The sequence below is a fragment of the Falco rusticolus genome, chromosome 2 (assembly GCF_015220075.1).
Source record: "Falco rusticolus isolate bFalRus1 chromosome 2, bFalRus1.pri, whole genome shotgun sequence".
Taxonomy (NCBI): domain Eukaryota; kingdom Metazoa; phylum Chordata; class Aves; order Falconiformes; family Falconidae; genus Falco; species Falco rusticolus.
In genome coordinates, this window is record NC_051188.1 from 110,283,316 (window position 1) to 110,304,768 (window position 21,453).

The 21,453-nt window shown below is 37.7% G+C and overlaps 1 long non-coding RNA gene across 1 annotated transcript; it reads right to left on the reverse strand.

Moving 5' to 3' along the window:
• Positions 1 to 4,227: 4,227 nt before the first annotated feature.
• LOC119142834 lies at positions 4,228 to 15,679 on the reverse strand. Its single transcript, XR_005102445.1, has 3 exons — positions 15,616 to 15,679; positions 5,441 to 5,528; positions 4,228 to 4,308 (listed from the first exon to the last, which is right to left on the reverse strand). It is a non-coding gene; the product is annotated as an uncharacterized LOC119142834 (long non-coding RNA).
• Positions 15,680 to 21,453: the final 5,774 nt, after the last annotated feature.

Below are 21,453 nucleotides of genomic sequence, written 5' to 3' on the forward strand. Positions count from 1 at the left end.
GAGAATGACTTCAGTGGCTTCTATTTCAGCTTGCACTAATGAGCCTCAATTAACTGCACAAAACCTCCCAAGTTCTCAATGTTAAAGCATGGCTTCTTTGAGTTCAATAGGTCACAAAGAACGAAATCAATTAAAAAAAGAGAAGGCTGAAAACAAAGGCAGTAAGTGATGGAATTACCACAATGACTGGGGTGGGGGGTAAACAAGCAAAAACAACTAAAAAGATTGTGACAAAGCTTTCCGTCCCATCGCACACAGGTTTCTGCCCAAAGATAAAATGTCAGCTGCAGTTTGTCATAGGAGCAGGGCTCCCCGAGCGATCCAGTGGTGGTACATGAGTTATTGGCCTGTTAAAGAAAAAACAATACTTTGACTGTATAGCGCTGTGGAATACTTTTTGTGTTCATTTAAGAGGAGCTCATAATCTGCCCAGCACACAGGATGGGGGATCCCTTTCTACCTTCCTGTCCTGTGCTCTGCCTCTGTGCTCTGTAACACTTCGTTCCTGTTACTTCTGAGGCACAAAAGAGTTGGCAGAGCTGCAGAGGAGTATCAGATTTTGCAGTGGCTTTCGAATGTGTCTGAGTACCCAACAGAGAGTATGTTAAGGAGATTATTCAATTATTGCATAAATTGGAATCATCTTTTGCAGCCTACTGTGATCTTAGAATCTCCATTCCTTAAATTAAAAAAATCCTAAAAAGGTAATTTATTTGTAAGTATAATAATAGGGGGGAAATCACTTCAACCCCAGAAAATTATTTTAGAACCCTTTGTAAAGTACGTGAATTACAGGTTATTCACAACCTGATTACATTCCACTGCATTCAATAGCAGTTAGCTTTCTTCTGACACTATAGGGTTTCTGAAAATGTCCTCTTCCATTTTCAGATAGGGAGACTGAATTTCTATGATCAATCTTTTGACCATACTACTTTTAGACAGAAAGAAGCTACTGCATAGAGATGAATCAACTTTCATATGTTTATTTGGAGGGACTCTCTGCAGGGGCTTAAAAACACCTTGCCCAGCAGCTCCCTGAGGAGAAGGTACATCAAAACCAAGCTGTGACATCAAACTGAGAGATAAATCCACACGGAAGCTGATTTCAGAACTGCTGAACTCCCTCCCGACAGGGAAGTGATGAAGGCTCCAAACCTTGAAGCTAGGCTGCCTGTTTTGGGGGAAGACAAAGGAATCTGGCTGTCCAGAAACCAGAGGCAGAAACTCTTGAGACAAAAAAAGCTCCGGCAGTCATACTATGGTGGGTGTACAGATGCTTTTCATTCTCGATGTTTAAAGATTTTAGTGACATGAATGACATGAATGAGTGTGTGGGGTTTTGATTTGGCTTGTTTATCCTTTTCAAAAGAATACAGAAAGGAGAGGAAAAAAAAAATAAAAAAGGCCCCTGGAATACTAAGTGCCACTTTAGTTTAGGCTAGACCTTCTTTGACATTTTTGTCCAGGGATACACAGACCTTGATTCTATTAAATGTGGCTACTGATTTCCAGAGGCTGATTAATGACTACTTGTTTCAGAAAATCTTCTTTTAAAGCAAACATGTATCAAATCTTAAACCCCGCTTCAGTGAAGCCATTAAGCAAATGCTTCACTATTTCACTGCATCAGGAGCAGAGTTAGACATCTGATATATGCAAGTTAAAACCCAGATGGCAATTCAAGTACGACGCAAAAAAGAGCATAAAAGCATTTCCTAATAGGACTTGTTTTTTAAGAACTTCTGTTTTAAAAGAAAGGTTAAAAAATTATAGCCAAGAGACAATAATTACTGTTCAGAAAATATCTGTAGTCAAAAACAATCATTAAAGACAGCTAAGATTAATCACAATCTTTTTTTATCAATGCAGTTTCGACACTGGATTCCCAGGTTGCTGATCTCCCCCTCCCCCCAGACATTTGGCAACACATTGCATACTGCTATATATAATGTGAAAAAGCAAGACTCTCGTGACCCTAAACATATACTGGTCTTACACCCATTTTTTCAGGTGCATGCCACCACTCCTCCTGCCAGCAGACTGTACTGCACGGTGCATGTTTGCATGTTTTTGCTCTCAGGGCTCCTACAAAATAAGAGGACAAGGAGGGTATTTAAACCCAAAGAATAAAATGCTCTGTGGTTACTCTTTCTGTTTTTCTTCTCGCTAAAACCTACAAGTAATTTCAAAAATTCAGGTCACTATTGAGGGTGTTTAGATACTCTTCTGCATTTCTGCTCAATAATTCCTCTGTATAGTGTTGAATGGTAAGCGAAAGGACCTTTTAGCATTATCTCTAGATGTTAGAGAAGAAAGGAGAAAAGAAAAAAAGGAAAAAAAAACCAAAAAAAAAAAACCTGCTTCTGTTATTTTGCTTATCCAGAGCCGGCCAAGCACACAGACTCAGAGTATCAAAGCTTTTACCTTTTTTTTCTTTTAGCTGGAAACTACCAGCTTCTTAAAAAAGCATTTGACCTGAGGAGAAGATACATTTCAGAAGCTTATTGAATGGTATCTACAGAGTCCGGACAGAGTAAGTCGAGCAACCAAAATGTGAATGAAGACATCAGTTCAGCAGGGGAGTGAAGGAAGACAGTAGGGAGTGATGGAGTAAGAGACCACCTAGTACAAAGAGAGGCACATAATTCTACCTGGCAGGACTAATTTCTTAAATAGGACTAAGCAGTTAAGCTATCAATTAAAGATGAGGCTTGGCTACAGTCACTAATGAAAAAAAAACCCAAGGTATCTTTATGAGTTGTCAGTATATTACCATTTATTTTCCGTGCAAAAAAAATTGACAGAGTCACAAAGAGCACCAGAGAGAATAAAGGAGGAACAGACTGTATGTAGATGTAGGATTGTATAAAAAGAGATGTAAAAGAGGTAGAAAAATGTACTGTTGGCCGGCAGCCACTTGCACATCTCATTACGCACTTATTGTTATTTCTAAAAGATGCTTTATTTTGCACTTTGAGAATGTTTCCCGTTATTCAGGAACAGAAGCACCACTACAAGGCTCTTGGGAAAAAAAAAATCCCTCACAACTCAACAATAAATGCTGCATGACTTTTCTCATCAAATCAATCTATTTTGGAAGTTTGCAGTTAGATTAACCACCACTCCTACTTGATCTTCTCAAAGCTAATTGTGCATGAGCGGTGAGGGCACAGGAGAAACCATCATTAAGATGGTCACAGAACTACTCTTTCCAATGCATTCATTGATGTGAGAGGAAAAATACATAATCAGAGACTGGGGGGAAATGGTACAGGCAGTGTCAGCCAAGTTTAACTCTAAGCAACAAAGACCTTAACTGTGTTTTAATTTTCTAGATGTAGTCCCTTAATGTTTTAGTGTAATTCAAAGTGACTTCTATGATATAATGATTAGGTTTGCACCAGACACTCTATCACACTTTTCATCAAATCCATTAGAAACAGCTATCTAAAACAAGGACAGATAGTCAAAACAGATAGTCACATACTTACCTTTGCTATTTTCCAAAACCAGCTGTTCTTCAATATTCTTCCTTCTCTATTTATTAGGCATACAAATGCAATCTTAACGATAACAGTTTTACAGAGTGTTTTATGATTTTACTTCAGCAACACTCATTGTAACTTGTGGATTCTTGGATATCCTAAACATTATTGAAATTACCTTGTTTAGATATTTATGAAAATTCACCTGCAAATATTACTCATTTGAGAGTTGTTTTGTTTTTGACCTTGTTCCCCATAAAGTATCAAATACACTCAACTATGGTTTTGGACATTCACATGGTATTACATTTCTCCTATTAAAATACATTTCCCTAATTTTTCAGGTAAATGTATATTTTATACACATAATTGACATTAAAATATTTTAAAAGGACCAGAGAAACCTGAAACCTTATTGTGAGGTGATTGTTTTTCACCAGGACCTTACCAGATTCCACTGAAAGGTAATACTACTTCTGATATTGTCTACGAAGTCTGTATTTACCAGCTAGAGCATTGAAAAGAATCTTGAGACAATGTACTACCTCTGTGCCTGCTTACGTACCAGCTGAGAATTGTACTCTTATATTAAATTGTCATGAATAATTCCCATCCCCATGGGATTATCTCTGAAAGAAATGCTGGGGGAGCCAGCCCAAAGGGCTGGAAACAAAAGGAAACTCTTAAGCAGGCAGAGCAGAAATTCAGACTGCAGCAGCATTGTCGGAGTCCTCCTTCACTGGATGCACCTTAAACATCTGCTTCTGATGCTGGCCCCAGGGTGGTCAGTAGGTGTAAAGGCATCTAGCAAGGTGGCATGCTAGAAAAGATGCATCGCTCTGATCAAATTGCATGCTTTAAAATGCATGATTAAAAATATCACCTATAATTATAATACTATGTACAATAAAATACCTAATAAATAAGATACAAAAGATTGAAAAAAATTAGGCAAGGAGAATATGACATATTACTTAAACCTTTCATGTATGAGAAATAAAGTAATAGAAAAATGTAAAGCCTTGTCAACACAAAAAAAGTATAAAAAAGGGAAAGTGACTGAAAATTCACACAGTAATTGTAAATTGTGTAATTGCGAGAGGAAATCAGAATCCAATCATATAATTATTCTTTATGACTCTATCTAGACTTAGAGGCAGCATTTTTTCTTGAAATATTTTGCATAGACTAATTTAAAGGCAACATTTTCCAGGGAATACAAGACTGTCTGGAAGTTGGTTGTGATAATGCTTCAGCCTTTCTCTGCCACACGACAGTCACTGCACCTTGGAGCACTTCTGGCTCCAGACCCCATATTCTCTGCCATGTACAAAACAAGCTTTACAGACACACAGTGCTTAAGAGTCATTATGAACACCAGACCAGACACCAGCCTCAGCCTCTTTTTCTAGATGCTGCAACAATGTTAAAACCAAATTGAAATAGAAATATTCTTTTTGCCTATTTTTTGACAGTACTCTGAGGCTTTGCAGTTAAGATTTGAGACTCAAAAAAGCAAACCAGTCTAGCAAAGCCTTGTAGTTATTGGTCTTTGGCAATTCTAGCTACACAAAATTTCTTACAGAAATGAATTATGGAAACCCACCAGCTCATGTTTATTTTCATGATGATTTTTTTTAAAGTGATTAACACTGAAATAATATAATTAATTCAAAACATTAACCTTCCTAAAGTAATAGTCTCCTACAGAGAAAAAACAAGCTGCATATATGATGTATTACACAAGCATCACAATGAACTTACTATGCAAAAAGATACATACGAGAAAAAGCTACAAAAACCTAGACAAAAGTGTAACCTGACTATTTTCTCAGATGGAACTCATAAGCTTTTTACTAAAAATCAGAAGCCAGACTTAGTGGCAAGCTTCTGAAAACTTGCACAGCTCTGATAAGAAAGGACATCTCTCATAAATATTCATTAAAAATTACCTTTTCTGGATCATGAATTTTTCAAACAGACACTGGTTTGACCTCTGCAAGGAACAAAACCCAGCCCATAGCAGAATGTCTCCATTTTCTGGAAAAAAAAATAAAATATAATAATAATTAAAAAATGTATTTTCTGGGTGAGCGTCTACTTTGTACAGTGCGTGAGGCTCTGGATCAATTACCTTTACAATCCAAGCATCCAAGCATTAATATTAAATTCAAATTACAGTCTTTAAAGTCTGAAGTGTTACCTTCTTATTTTCTTGAAAAATTGATTGTGAGGCAAGACAATGATTTGCATTTTAAAAAATTTTCTAAACTAGCATCACCATTCCTCACACATCTTTCAGTTCAAACAAGACAGTTGTAATGGATAATCTTAAAGCTCTTCATTAACATCTCCAGTGCTAGGAAGACTGGAGTATGCTTGTAGGTCTTCTCAAGCTGCTTTATCCTGCTAGCTGTCTGGAAAAATGGGGATTCCTTTTGCATCTGTGTTACCACACCAAAGAAAACATACAGCTTATTCAGTGCCACCACATGGGTGCTGTGACAGCTGGAACCCATGAGCACCATGCTGGAGAAACCTTTGCCGGGCATACTCGCTCCCTACGGGCTTATTTGCATAGACATTTCAATCTAACTTCTGCTAATTGCTAGTAAACACTTGTGATACCCATTTTAAGCAACTTTAGGTTTTAAACTATCATCGTATCAGCAGCTTCAGCTTTTTGCTGATCACCTTTACCTGAACATCTATTTGATACACAGATAAAAATAGCATCAGCCTATGCAGACAGAAACAGTAGGCTCAACCTCACACACAAAGAAGTGGCTCAGAAACAGAGACCTATCCCATACAACTGTATTTCAACTTTGTGTGTACAGGAGAGAAACATCATGCTTTGTGTGGCTTGCCACATAAGCATCATAATAATTTCTCCTTGTAATCTCATTATTTTAGGGTTACTTGAACACTAAGGATGGAAATGAGAGATTTCCTTGTATCATTTCTTTTAGTCATAGGAATCTGTGTAGGAGATGTGTTAAGCAAAAGATATAGATAATTTTTTTTCAGATGTTCTATTCAATTCTTCCTCCCTCCAGCCTGTATACATGCAAAGATCTAAATGTAACAGAACTGTAGCTGTAGCTAACAGCGGAAAAAAAATGGGAAGCTGGAAACTTAAGATTTTGGTATGCTTTTATAAAATTCAGCTTCACACACTGTTCTCAAAAAACATAATCCATTTAAGCAAAATTGCGTGATTTATTGCTTATGATAAATACAAAACTCTTGTAGTGCAGAAACATAACTGGACATGCTAGCAGGGTTTAAGCTGTGTATTCATAGAACTTTAGCAACAAAAAAATTAAATGGGAAGAGAATGAATTGTATCTCTGCGAGCATGGTAGGGATAGACACATGGCTACATCAGCAGAGTAAAATCTAGGCACAGTAATAGCTGTGTTCTAGCAAATGCTTGAAAAATGTTCAGCATGGAATGGGACTTCTGGAAACTTTAATCTTTCTTGCTTAACTCTCTATTTTTACATACATTTATTTAATTTGTCCATGACAGAAAATATATGCACACTTTGAATGCCGAAGGAGACTGGTTTGTTTGGTATAGAGGACAGAAATCTGTCATGGACTTTTATCACATTTTACATTTCACTGCTTACGTGCAGAGAGAGAGGAAATGAAGCAAACTGGTTGCCAAAGATTCAAGATGTGGCGAATAATATATGCTCCCCCTTTCAAAAGCAAGGTGCATATACACGTATAGGCTATTCATTATGAACAACAGAATTGCTATTTGCCTATTTCAAATGGAATCCAAATGTGCCAAGCACAGCAAGAATACTGAGAGCAAAGAGTGCTTAATATTCTAGCCCAGCTCACTGAAAAAAGCACTGAATTGACAGAGCAGTGCTCTGTAGAGCAACATGATGTGTCTGCTTTAAATGGAGAATAATGGATTTAAGTTTAGTGCAGAACTAAAGGGCTCAATTACTATTCATGAATTCTGAAATGTTCTACTACAGAAACTTCTTTTGCATGAAATGTTCATCAGAATCAATGTGTGGAACTACAAAAAGTAAACCTTGCCCCCTCGCACAATACAGTACTTACCTAGATTTGTGCATTACAAAAAGCATTGCTGTGGCATTTATCTAAAACCACCTAGACTACAGAATAAACTATTTAAAATAAATATGCTTCAGAGGGTTGTTGTAAGGAAAGCTGCTCTACTAGTGTCATTTTCTGTTTCTTTTAGACAACCGCTTTGCCGTTTGCCTAGCCTGAGATGGGCCCAGTGCTTCAGGAAAACTCTTTTCATGAGGTTTGAAGTAGCCTTTCGGTCAGCAAAGTGAGCAGGCCAATTTGAAGGGCTTCTGTAACGTAGCTGCATTTTGGTCAGAAATTGTATTAACACTGAAACTGTAGAAGTTCCAGAAATTGTTTTGTGTTATTTCTGTAATTGTTCAAAAGCATAGTCCTCATTCAGCACAGAGTCAGAACCAGCACTTAGATCCGGTACAATCTGGCACTCCACTGGAAGGACAGGCTTTATCCCACAAATCAAAAGCCTCACTGGCTTCTGTAGTTTCTCTCTGAAAATTTTTTATGCAATATGGGATTTGGTTACCTGCTAAAATGCAATCAGAGAACTGTATTCTACCTTGTTTCATATATACAGGTATGTATGATGTCTCATGAAATTATTCTTGAAATTTAAGCACATGAATGTTTAGATGTGGTTGCCCCTTGCAGTACATATTTTAATTAGGACTAATCACAAGGAAAATTTTTACTCAGAATGAGAAAATGGTAGTGCAACATGTCTTTAATATAAGAAGTTATTTTTATATACCTTCTAATTATGTTCAAGTAATATTCTCCCGTAAAAATTCATCTGTGTTGTATTTCTTTGTAACTTAGGGCCAAATTAATCATCTGTCTGCTTGGAAAACATCTGCCATTCAATATTTATTAGCATATAAAGAATGAAAATTCTGCAAACATTTGGGTTTCCTGCATTGTAATTGAGACTAGCATGGGCTGGGGGTGTGGGGGGTTGGGGGGTGTGTCATTATTGCCCCCCCAACAACTAAACGCTGTTTTCTGAGTGTGGGCTGATGACTGTTGGTCCTAAAGGTGCCTTTCAGGGGCTCTGTGTTAACAAGCTACTTCTGTTTGCATATTCCATCCCTCAAAGTAGCACATGCATAATTTCATCATCATTGTGTGCCATCTGGAGCATGTTGACTGAACTGCAGTTTTAAAATTAGGTCTAAGGAATAATTTGGTTGCTTGGATCTGGGAGTATTACATGTTTTGAGGCCTCTTTCTCATATAATATGTGTGGAGTTTGGTTAGGACTTAGTCACTATTCGCATTAGAGTAGGAAATCCATTGTGGAGATCAGGCTGGTTTACCCTCTCGGCTCTCCTTTTCCTCCACAGCGAGCTAGAATCCAGTAGCGATGAAAAACAAATCTTATGCCTAACACAGAGGTGATATCCCTAAATTTTTGTGATTCCTCATCCAAGTGGAACAAGCTATGAACAAAAGAGGTCCTGTCTGTGGTTTTATACCTCCAGATCTGAAGAATTACAGGGAATGTGAAGTAACAAACCACCTGCAAAGAAAATGTAATAAATTGATGATACTCATTTGATGATACTCATCCAGGATCATTTGACAAAGAAACTTGAAAGCTCTGTAAGTTCCCTTGTAAGTTTTAAGCCATGTTTTGAGGAAGAATGGCAAGAGCATGTCTGGAAAGAGAAATAACTGCAGGAGCAGAGACGTCTACTAATTGCAAGTTCATCTGAAGAAGGAAACCACAGGAAAAAAGGCTTCCACTGCCAGGGAAATGCCACAGGGAATGAATCCTTGACTCTTTAAGAAGCCACAGCCTAAGGCCAAAGAACAGAAAGCAGACACACATGATATGCAGTCGTTCCTTAACTGAGACCTGCATTCCTTGCAGTAAAAAGAAGCTTGGTTTTTCTTTTTACCTTTACACATAAAAATTTATGGGTGTCTTTGTTTAGTTCAAAACTGTATATTCCTAGAAGGTGAAACTGCAATGTGTCTGTGTTGCTGGCACACTAGACAAGGTTGAGTTGAAGCCTTTTACGGAGCTGGGTATCTATGGGAGCTGGACACGAGATCCTGCTTGTGTAAGGGGCTCTCTGACCAAGGGTGGTGGGAGCCAAGCTTAGAACCTTGTGAGGATGTCTTCCTAGCTGAACTTCTGCAAAGCTGTGTGGCAGAGCAGTTCAACTATAATTTTAATTTTTAGAGAGGTTAAATTTGAAAATTGCAGATGATTGAACAAAAGATAGAAAGCCAGATTGGTTGGACTTAATTACTTCAGTGGCTAAGAAAACATAATTTAGAGAAGGCACATCACAGTGTAGTACTGAATAGGGACTGCGGTGTTACCTTACTGAATTTTTTTAATGCATCTTGGTTAAACAGTGACAAAGACTAGACTCAGACAATTTATTTTATGCAATCTAATGTCACTGGGACTACAGCTGAGATTACTTTAGGTAGCAAAATTTATCAGGGTTCATCCAATTGAAACAGTATAGATTAACTGTTGCCATAGAAACACATGATTTTGGCATAGTAAACAGAAGAACAGTACATCTAGCCTGGTATTTCACTTCTAAGGACTATCATCTCATTCTTCATGGGGCGATTAGGATAAAACACATATCATATGCACCTTTCCATAAATTTGAGACTGTTAAAACACAGCATTCTTGGAATTATCTAAAACTCATGCAAAATTGCTTCACCCTATTCTATCCATGCACAAAAGCACAACATTTTCCAACATTAAAAGTATGCAAGTAAATTAACTTCCTGTAAGGTAAGACTTCTGATCTCTCTTTTTTCCTGACAGCTAATTGTCCATATTTATTTGGACAACTTTCAGGTATCTTCAAGTGCATTTTATAAATACAAGTCACCCTTCTTGCAAACAACATAAAGTGAAAATACATGTTAAATCACATCAGTAGCTCAACCATTCTTCTCTTATATGTCTTTAAAAATTCAAGTAGTGTGTGAGTTTGCTGATTTCCTACAATTTAATTTATATAATTTTATTTTTCTGATAGCTATGACTAAGAGAATTTCCTTTCTTGACCACACAGTGTTATTCCATCTCTTCACATGTGGGCAAGACAGACACAGAGAAACTCACAGATATTTAAATCAGAAGCAACCATTTGGGAATGTGGTCTGACATTATGTGCAACACAAGCGATGCCACTTATTCGGCCATTCCTGTGTCAGGTTCAGCTTACGGCTGAACTACCTGCGACATTCAGACAGACACCCAGTCTCGATTTACAGGCCCTGTGTCAAAGAGGACTTAACACGTATCTTCCCATTCTGTTCCAGTGGTTAATCACTGTATCTGTAAACATTTTGAGTCTTATTATTAGTTGCAACTTAGCCTACTTTTCAGCCACTGCAAGTTTTTATGTCTTCAACTAGTAAACTTCAGAGATGCATAATATTGGGCATCTTCTCCACAGGTAGCAGGTTACTGACTCAGAACAACTTTATTATTAATCTTTTTTTCCAAATAAACAATGTAAATATGTTATTAAATATATGAATGAAGATTAAGCTAGTTTAGTTTTTCACTCTCTAGATTGTCATTTTAGATTAGAGGCAATATGTATACATATATATGTTAGAAAGAATGAGATACTGGTAACAGTAACTCAGTGGGGAAGTGGATTCTGTGTTTTACCTTTGGAACACCTTCACATTAAAGAGACGTGCATTTTAGTGAGAAGTGTAACTCAGAAACTGCAAAATATTGAGACAATCTTTACTGAACTGAATATACTCTTTCACCACATATTAGATGTCACTTTCTCTTTCCCTTGCCTAAACCACACCACTATTAAACACAGATGGAAGCTCACAAATGATCAGAATCTCACCATCTCTGTTTTTGTGTGCACAGCCTTTTGTTACTGTTCTTACATAGCTGCTCTGGTTAGAAAACATTATATATATATATATATATATATATATATATAATACTACATTTCTCACTGCATACAGGAAACTTCATGCAGACAAAATGTTTTAAAATATGTTACACTTATTAAGCAAGATAATTCATGTATATAACTAAATACATTGGTTCCACCTGAACTCATTGATTCTTATTAAGAACATATTCTGTTTAATTCTATTGGTATTTGGGGTCTGGAACAAATGTTAACTGCTCTGTGAAAAATACACCCCAGATCCTTAAGATGTATTCTACCTTAGCAGGGACTGGAAATGTACGTTATTTAGGATGTCAGATAGGTGGCCTTTTGAAAGGATAAGATCTCTTTAGTCTAAAGAATAATTATTATTTTCTTGAACACTTTTTTTCTTAATATTGTAGGCTCTCTATAAGGTCTTTTGCTTTCATAACCCCAAAATCTTTCCACGATAAATAGTATTGTGGTAGGCCAACTTTGGCCCAGTGCCAGATGCCCATCCAGCTGCTCTCTCACTCACTCTTTTCAGCTGGACAGGGGAAGAATATAAAACTGAAAAGCTCATGGGGCAAGAGAGACAGGGAGATCACTTGTCAGTTCCCATCACAGGCAAAACAGACTTGAGGGAAATTAATTTAATTTATTGCCAATTAAAATAGATTTGGTTAGTGAGAAACAAAGTAAAAAAAAAAAAAATAATAACACATTGCCACCCTTTTGCCAGACTGAACTTCACTCCCTCAACCTGGGCAGAGCAGGGGACTGGGGAATGGGGGCATGGTCCGTCTGTAACAGCTCCCCTCTGTCTCTCTTTCTCCTCATACGATTCTCCTGCTTCAGTGTGTGAGAGGCTAATAACAGGTGGCAGAGCCTTGATGTTCTTTCTCTATTGCCTTTAAACACAGTTTATAGTAAAAATCTGCATATAAAGACATATTTTCAAGACTGATCTCTTCCTCATTCTGCTTTCTGCTCGTGAGCAGGGGAACTACTTCACATCTGCTTGGGATTAAAGAATGAAAGAGAATGGATGGAAGGAGACCGAGAGTAAATAAGACTGGGGACATTAGAGACCAGGTTACATAATGCTGTTGTCACCAATTAACTGTTTCGGTATGAGTTTATCCTGTAGTATTTGTATCATGGTTAAACTGTAACATACATGTATTGTGAGACTTCAGGTTTTGCTACAGGATCAGAATGTCTTTTCATTTTTAAAGATTAACAGGCTGTGGGAAGATGCTTAAATATAAACAATTCCTATAATACCATCACAAACCAGGAATTATTTTTCTTTGATCATTAATCTTGGTAAGATCAAACATCGATAGAATTAGTCGTGTTCAAAAACCAATTTATATATGTATAAACCAATACTTTCTAACTTGGTGTCACTCCATTTGAAGTCAAAGAGCATTCTCCCCTCGATTGAGTAGGAGAATGCTTGTGTCACTGCTTTATTTCCATTCACGTATTAGAAATGGCACTTAGAGGTATATATTCTTTCAATTCTAGGTACCTGAACTCTACTACTTTTGCCTTTGAGAATATTCATGTTGGTGTTCAGGAGTTTGTAACTTTCATTTCTACATGATACAGACTTCTACAAAGTAAACCTCAATAAACTTCTATAGTAGAAAGTGTCCTATTTGTACCCTTTTTTTCTTTTCTTTTTTTTTTTTTTAAAACTTTTTTTTCTCCAGCTAAAATGCAGTGCTGGCAGTTTGTAAGGTGACCAAAAGATGAACACAGTTTTCATACTTTCTTTTCTGTGAAACACGGTACCATATACATCCATCCTAGACAGTAGTAAAAGCTGCTGTTCAAGAAGAAAGTCATGAAGTGTACTAGTGATGAACTAACCCCAGAGGGTAAGCCTGCTTTGAATGGCCTCCAGAAGTTCGGTTCTTTACACAAAATATTCAAGCATTCCAATATTACTCTGCCATTCCAGAAACTTCAAACACATTTGATCTCATCAGATACTTAATACTGTGTGTTCTAAGTCAAACTGAATACATCACCAGAACAGCAAAAATATTTCTTCAGTTCTTGCTTCTTAATATGGCCAGGAGTCCTATTTTGTGCCCTTTTGCCAACCAGCCGGAGCTCAGCCTTGTTCTGGTTTGGTTTCAACGAGTTGTTCTTCATCTGCTAACAAATATGAGCCAGTGCCTGGGTTAGGTTGGCAGCAATAATGTTTTCCTACACTGCAATGGATAAGCAGAGAAAATAACTTCTGCATACTGTTGATGTCAAAGTTCAAAATAGCTCACCAGCTCCTATAGCTCTATGATGCACTGCAAAGAACAGAACAGAAAAACAATCCCTACAGAGCTTTGAAAATGGGAGTACTCATAGTTTTGTTTGGTTTAATCATTCTGCTAGGCAAAGGAAAACAGACTGTTTTGGTGATGGTCTCCCTGACTTGCAGTCTCCATCAGATAGGACGTTATGTCACTGTCAGCAATTCCAAAAGGAAGGGACAAGTCCAAGCTGATTTGAATGCAGAACTGCCTTCTGTTTAGTAATAGCAAGCAACCAGCCCTAAGTACTACTGAACCTGATGCAAATCCATGATTTCCAGTTTGTATCAAGCTTAGGATGTCGGCTTCACCTGAGATGCTGTAAGCAGCTGCTATTTTGCTCCTCAGTGGAGTGGCCCATTTGATCCTGGATGGGAGTCGGACATAGCAGGTAAAATCTCCACAGTTCATAGGACTTAAAACGTCATTGTGATGCACAATATTTGCATTATCTCCAGTTGCTTTGATGCTGGGAAACTGAACTTCAGACTCTAAGATCCATATCATGAATTCTTCAGCTAAGTAACTGACTTCTGTTGAGTAAGACTGTGGCCAACCCATTCCCAGACGTGATGGAGAACACTCTTTAGAGCATCCTACTGTTCAATTGGTTTGAATGAGATCAAAGAATTGTGACAGGTCATGTGTCTGCACCATGTGAATTAAGACATGCTTCTAAACATGAAAGAAGTAGTCATGGCAACATTATTCAAAGATCTGGGCTGGAGGCACAATGTCAAGGGACACCGAAACAGTTTCATATCTCAAGCTGTCCAACATAACTTTGGATACCATGCATGCAATTTTCTTCCTATATATGAAACTGCATTTGACATATTCAACATTCCAAAACTTCCAAATATTTTCTGCTTCACACATCAGTAATTTTCTCTATAAGGAAACAAAGTTTTAAAACCTCACATGCTCTCCAGCAGTTTTGTTGCATCTGCATCCACTGTACTTTCCCCAGAGCAGTAAACACCTACATCATGGCTCCTCTTAATCTCCCTTTCATGAAGACCGCAGGCCTAATTTTTCCTTTCCTCACAGTTACAACACCTGCAACTGTTTGTCATCCTAATGACAATATTCTACATTTCTCCAATATGGTGTCCAAAATACACAAGAGATTTAGAGATGTTTTCTCCGTTTTTTTTTATTATTATTTTGGCAGGACAGAGAATAATAGAAACTCTCGTTTTCTTCTATGTTTACACCAAAACAAGTTTAATTTTTTTCTCAGTTTTTCTGGACATTTTTCAACCATTGGCTTTTTAAATTAGACACACTCAAATATAAAATAAAATACAGACTGAAGTTTTATCAATTTTAGATTAAAAATAACCTGATCCTAGACAAATTTTAGAGTAGCTATGTCAGAATGTCGCTCACACATAGGTTTCTCTACACATAGGTTTCTCTACAGCCATATTCTGCCTTTACCCATCTCACAATTGTTTACCATCTAGATAGGCTGCATCCTTCAGTTCAGAGATGCATCTTTTAAACTTGGTTCAACTAAATTCTTCATGACCATTCATTTGCTATTATCTCCAAGCATACAACCCACTGGCATGATACCTTTTAAATCTTGGAAGCCAACCCAGCTAGTATATATCTCATAATTTGACAAAAAAAAAAAAAAAAAATACCACAGCTATTGTGCTCTAATGACAGGACAAAAGCAGTTACTTTGATATAGAAAAGTCTTTTGCCAAAAAAAATAGAAAGGAGTGCTTAAAAAACAAACAGGCAAAGCAGGCACCCACAAAGCAGATCATACTGCTGTTAACTATTTGAAATGTTAGAAGTTAAATGAGTTATACTTACAAAATATGATGTCCTTGTTGATAGTTCAGTGCTTTGCAACAGGCATTCCTCTAGGGTTTGTTTTTCACTCTGAACAGAAAATATTTTTGCATTAGCAAAAGCAGCTGCTTTTTTCTGAGTGTTTCAGCTCTTTTACTTTTCATCCCCCATGCAGCACTGGATCCCCAGTGCAGCTGCACAGGTGGGCATCTCTGAGCCTGATGGCTTCTTAAATCACCTCTCACTGGCAAAGGGACAACTGACAGGTAGACCACAGTTACGGTAGGAGGCCTGCTACCCAGGACACAATAAACAAGGGTTCAAACAGGCGACCTCTAGGTTTCCCTTCCAACCTGAATCTTGCGGCATTTCTCAGGATGATCTTTCCCAGCAGAGCACCTTCAGCAGCCAGGGGCAGATGCAGCAGAAACCATCCAGGCACCTCCAAACATAATCAGCTCCAGAAAGTGTCCAGGCTCTGTCTTAACATGAAGAAGTCCCTAATGCTGCTGGTGGTAGTATCATTAAAAGAATGAAGAGGGATTTCTGAAGGCAAATTCTACCTCATTCTACTGTTCCCATTAAGCTCAGAACATGCTATCACCAAACTGCTGCGGTCGACTTCAGTAGACTTAAGAGACTGATAATTTGTTAGAGGTATCTAATTCTGCCACTCATTTTCTCACTACTCACACATTTTACCACCACAACCAGTGAGTCTGAGTATTTAAAAGCTTATTTAAATATGTTAGCTTTTTAACAGTCATATAGGCATATGACTGTCAGCTTCATGCTCTCTTGCTGCCACTTACCATAGTTCCAGAAACTGTGATGTGTGAATTTTGTAAGAGACCTTTATACACAGGAATAAATCCCTTTCTTTTCTCACTGTTTCCCAATCCCTTCTCCATATAGAGTGAACTGGAGATATTCAAAAGCTGTCTGGACACCGTCCTGGGCAGCTGACTCTAGGCGGTCCTGCTTGAGCAGGTTGGGGTGGAGCAGATGACCTCTGGTGGTCGTGTCCAGCCTCAGCCAGTCTGTGATTCTGTGAATTTGGAATCATGACACTTTACATCTGGTGAGGACTTGTGCCATAGGACTTTCTGACTGTACTGAGATATGCTGGTTTCCACTCCCCTGAAAGGTGAAAACCCTGAACGACCGAGTTCAGCAACATACTTAGGCACCTCCTCTAAGTTAGAACACCCAGAAAAATAAATTACTGCAGTATAAATACATTTAAACTCATAACCAGGGGTAAAATTCTGTTACTTGACAGGCAAAAAAATATTTTGCATTTCCCAGCAGGAGAAATTGCTTATAAGTACTTAGGTTTGTTAAAATCGCTTCAAGCATTCTCTGACGATCATAAAACAGAAGTGACATTTCACTGGATTCTGTCCATATAACTCTCTATTGATCTTGGTTAATCTTTAGATGTTATCCTTCTTTCGAGGTCACAAACTTCACAGTGATATCTACATTGCTTGTATGGTGGCAAAATATTAGAAGCCAAGTAACATAATTGGGTTTTTTTAAAAAAATATTGCACCTTGCCACAGCAAGAACCGATTAGCATACCGAACAGACTATTTTGGAAATGTTTGGGTTGATTTTTCATTTTGGAATGTAAATACAGCTGATGTATGTACACAAGAATTACTGTAAATGAAAATTCTGACATTTTTTCAAAGCTTCTGGAAATAAACATTTTGTGTGATAGTTCTGTCAATTCATTTTACAAGAAACATCTGGAGAAATTATTTTTAATCTATGTGAAATCATATACCTAGAGTTGTGAAGATGCAAAACAATCTATGGTTCTTCAATTCCAAAGATACCACCTTTGTCACTGACGATGAAACTCAGGAAAAGGAGACATAAGGACAGATATTCACAGTCCATTTAAAAACAAACATAGACATCCAGCTTTGTATGAAAGCACTTTTTCCCTTGCAACACCTCGTTTTAGACAATACTACTTGTACATTTCCTTCGCTTTAAGGAAAAAAAACCTGTGCTTAGTAAACATAGGCCAAGTTTAACACTTGTGAAATATTTAAGTCTCCTAAACTTGATCTCCTTCATGTGTCTTTCTCCCATGCAATATTTACTTTCAGTCTTTGCTATGCAGCTCTGACTTGTCTGTCGAGGTGGGCAATAAAGAATTCATAAAAATATATGTGGCTTCTGATGCTGGTCCTGCAGTACCCCTAGCATAAAATACATTAGTTTTCCACAAGCTCCATCTTTGTTATTTTAGACAACATTCCCACATCTTCACCAGGAACTAGAGGGGGGAAGAAGCACCCAAGGAAGGTTGTATTTTAGAATGAGAATACACTCAAGCTGAGAGTCCAGGTGCTTTTGGACCTCTTCTCAAAATGACATCTCAATAGAGGAACCAAATTATTTTTCTTTTTAGACTAAAATGAAGAGGAATCCATAGAAATTATTCTAAAAAGGTGATTGTGGCTTTCTATTCTCTTACTTTCCTGCAGCAGTATCCTGAGTGAACTATTACTGAATGACAAAAATTTAATTAAAGTCCAGGAGATTTGTGTGCTTTCCCTGAAATCTTGATGGAAATATAAATCTAAGGACATTTCACAGGTTCTCTCTTTTATTTCATACAATATGTCCCTCAAAGGGTGCTTGTTATATCAGCTTCCCATTCTGGCACCAGGTCCCTCAGGAACTCATCAGTGGTCCTTCAGGGATCAATGGAAGACTTTTACTTAACTGTGAAACTGAGCCACCATTTACAAACAGCAGTCCTTGCAGGACACAGGAGGTCATTTCCGGGGAGTTCTAAAGTGGAAGGAAGAAAATCAATATGTAGTTTTAAAAATAACTTTGTCAGAGAAGAGAGGGAACAGTCATACCATGGGACACTTTATTATTCTTTATGTGTGTGTGTTACAGTATCAGGCAGCAAGCATAAGGTTTTCTACACCATGTATTAAGCAGAAGGCATTTTTCCAAATGGAAAATAACGCAAGTAACTGATATATTTAAAAGTTAGCATCTTTCAGAAGCAGCAATAATTTTAAAGAAAGGAACATCTAAGAAAAATTGGAAATGCTAAAAGACATGTAATTATCAGCTCCAGTTTCAAACATTGCTCCTTCTAATGAGTTATCTCATTTTAACTTCTTTTCATTGAGCAGAGGACAGCCTCACAAATCTACATTAAACGGTTTGCATTTACCTTAATTGGTTTCTAGTGTCACACTGTAACCAGCCCTTCAACCTGGTGGCAGGTATCTCCTACAGTGGGGGGACAGCAGCAGTTAGCACCAGGTTTTCACAGTTCTATCAGCTCTCACCTGGTTGTGTGAATTTTGAAAAGTGCTTAACGCTTCACAGCTCTCATTTTGGAAAATCTAGTCAGCTCTGTTTCCAGTTACCACTCCTCCTGAAATTTAAAAATCCATTGCTAGATGCCCAATCAGACCCCAAATTCTTTTGAGAATCTTCCCAGACTACTGCTTATATTACAGTAGTATACCTGAAACCTGTTAGACACAGACATGAATAAACTGATTCTGTATTAAAAAACTAATTAATTTTTGAGATCTTGGCATAGATTAGTGCTTGCACAGAAGAAAGGATCAAATCTCTTACACTGGATGGTCAGTGGGAGCTTATGTTACAGAGACCCTTGCAATAACATCTTTGACTAGGTTGGGAAAGACCCCCTGAACCACTGCTCTGCTCAGCCCCAGTAATCCAGCTGGTCCATGGCCTTAATGTGACCACCCTGGGCCACATGCATGATCCATTGCAAGTGGCTACTTTAAACTGCATTCAAGATACACTTCCCAAGTATCTCACATACAAAAGACTGTCCTTCATGACCTTTTCTGCCTCTACAGAAAGTTTCTATTGACTATTTAGAAGTGTCTTATCTCTGTACAATTTTATCAATTTTGCAGCAGAAACCCCCTGGAGGAGTGTCTGGAAGGAACGTACAGATTCTCCACCACAGATGTTTATCACCACTTCTAAGGACATAAATTGGTCTGCGCACAGCATACCCAAAGAATTTTTTTATTTGATTGGTGGTGGTGGTGGTTCAGAAATCTTTGTTGAATTTCTATAATTAAAACATTTATCAAAACAACATCAGAATACAGCTGTTAAAAAGCACCTGTATCCAAGAAACCAAAATATTTCTGCAGTACATGCTGCACCACAAAATGCAGCAGTTACTCACAAAGCACAAGAGAAACCTCCTTCCATTGCCAATTTAATTTTATACTCCTTCTATTTTTTTGCCTTTTAAGAACTTGTATCCTCTTTGTCATTGAAAAGAAACACGTCCTCAAACTAAAAGCCCTGCAAAATAGTATCAATGTTAATGTTTAACAAAAGTCACAGACTCCTAGTTGTAGAGTTTTCCTCTTTTCTTCTTTTCTTTAACAAACAGTAAAATGTTAGTGGGTTTTCTTTAAATAAATAAAAAATAAAATAAAATAAAATTAAAAAAAAACCCCACAAACAAACAAAAAACCCGACCAAAACAACACAAAAACCAGTAACCAAACCAACCCAAACTGGGGAAGAATGGGAGAAAAAACATTAATATAAACAAACAAAAAAATCCTGAGTAAAAACTTCTAAAATACCAAAGTGTCTTACAAGCTTCATCCCATTTTCAAAAGACACAAAGGAGAAGTAGTAACCTAGGACTCTCGGTGAATTTAGAGAAGCATATTTAGACAGAGATATGCAAAATCCTCTACTTACACTCCACGCTAACTAGGTGCAGATCACCTAATTCTAGAAGATATACATCTGCATTGATATTTTGTTTTGGGAGAGCTAATGTACCATGATAGAGCAACTGGGTAGTTTCTGTTTTGAAGATTGTTACATTCAGGCACAGGAGATGAGGAGCACCTGCACAGGAGCAGGAACACTTCATGCATTTTGGGAACAGTCATCCCTAAGGCTGGACTGAGTAAGCTTCATGCCTCTAAACGGGGATATGTTCGCACCTGTGGTTTATGCTAATCCAGGTCTGTGCTGCTGGTGAAAGGGATGGTTCAAAGCTTTCCTCTGGGTACATTCCTGCCCTTTCCACTTTGGTCAGTGCTACCTGTGTGTGCAGCCACGGAGTGTGCTGGACCAAACAAAAATACTCAAGCTATTGGGTCCCACACTGGTTAAACCAACGATCCTGTGGGCTTTGGGATACAACTATGAAAAAGGCATAAATATGCTGCTCCATTTTTTTTTTATTTTATCTTTTTTAGCAGAACACTGCTTCTATTTTTCAGATAGCAGAAAATCAGAAAGGAAAAAGTTTCCTATTTCCTGTACCTCAGCAATCCAACTATGCAGTTGCAGAACAAATCCATACTTTCAACTACTATGAAAACTGACAGCATATCATGGTTAATCCAGTTGTGTTGTTAACTGGCATTAAGAGACCGGGAAGACTGGTTTGAGGGGGCTGCTGCTGTCACTGATGAATTTTAGCAACCTGACAGAGACAGGCTTCTCCATCTTTTGCAACCTTTTTGTCATCTGTGTGTTAAGTATTGCAGTAATTGTCTCTGTTTTGCCTGTTCTCAATTTGTATATATTGTTATTTTAAGACAAAAAGGACAACCGGGTGAGGTGGAACTTTCTGGTGGAAAGAAACCACTGAACCTCCTACAAGTGCTGGATGAAGGGGGCAAGTCTAGGGAGAAGAAATGAAATTTAGAAAACAGGAGAACAGGGTACAAAAAGCCCCTATAGTTAGAAATAAATTCTTGGCCTTCCAGAGAGATCCGGCTAGGGTTTGCTGTAATTCAAAGTTGCCTCAATTTTAGCCTGGAAACACAAACCTTTCTGCAAGGACAC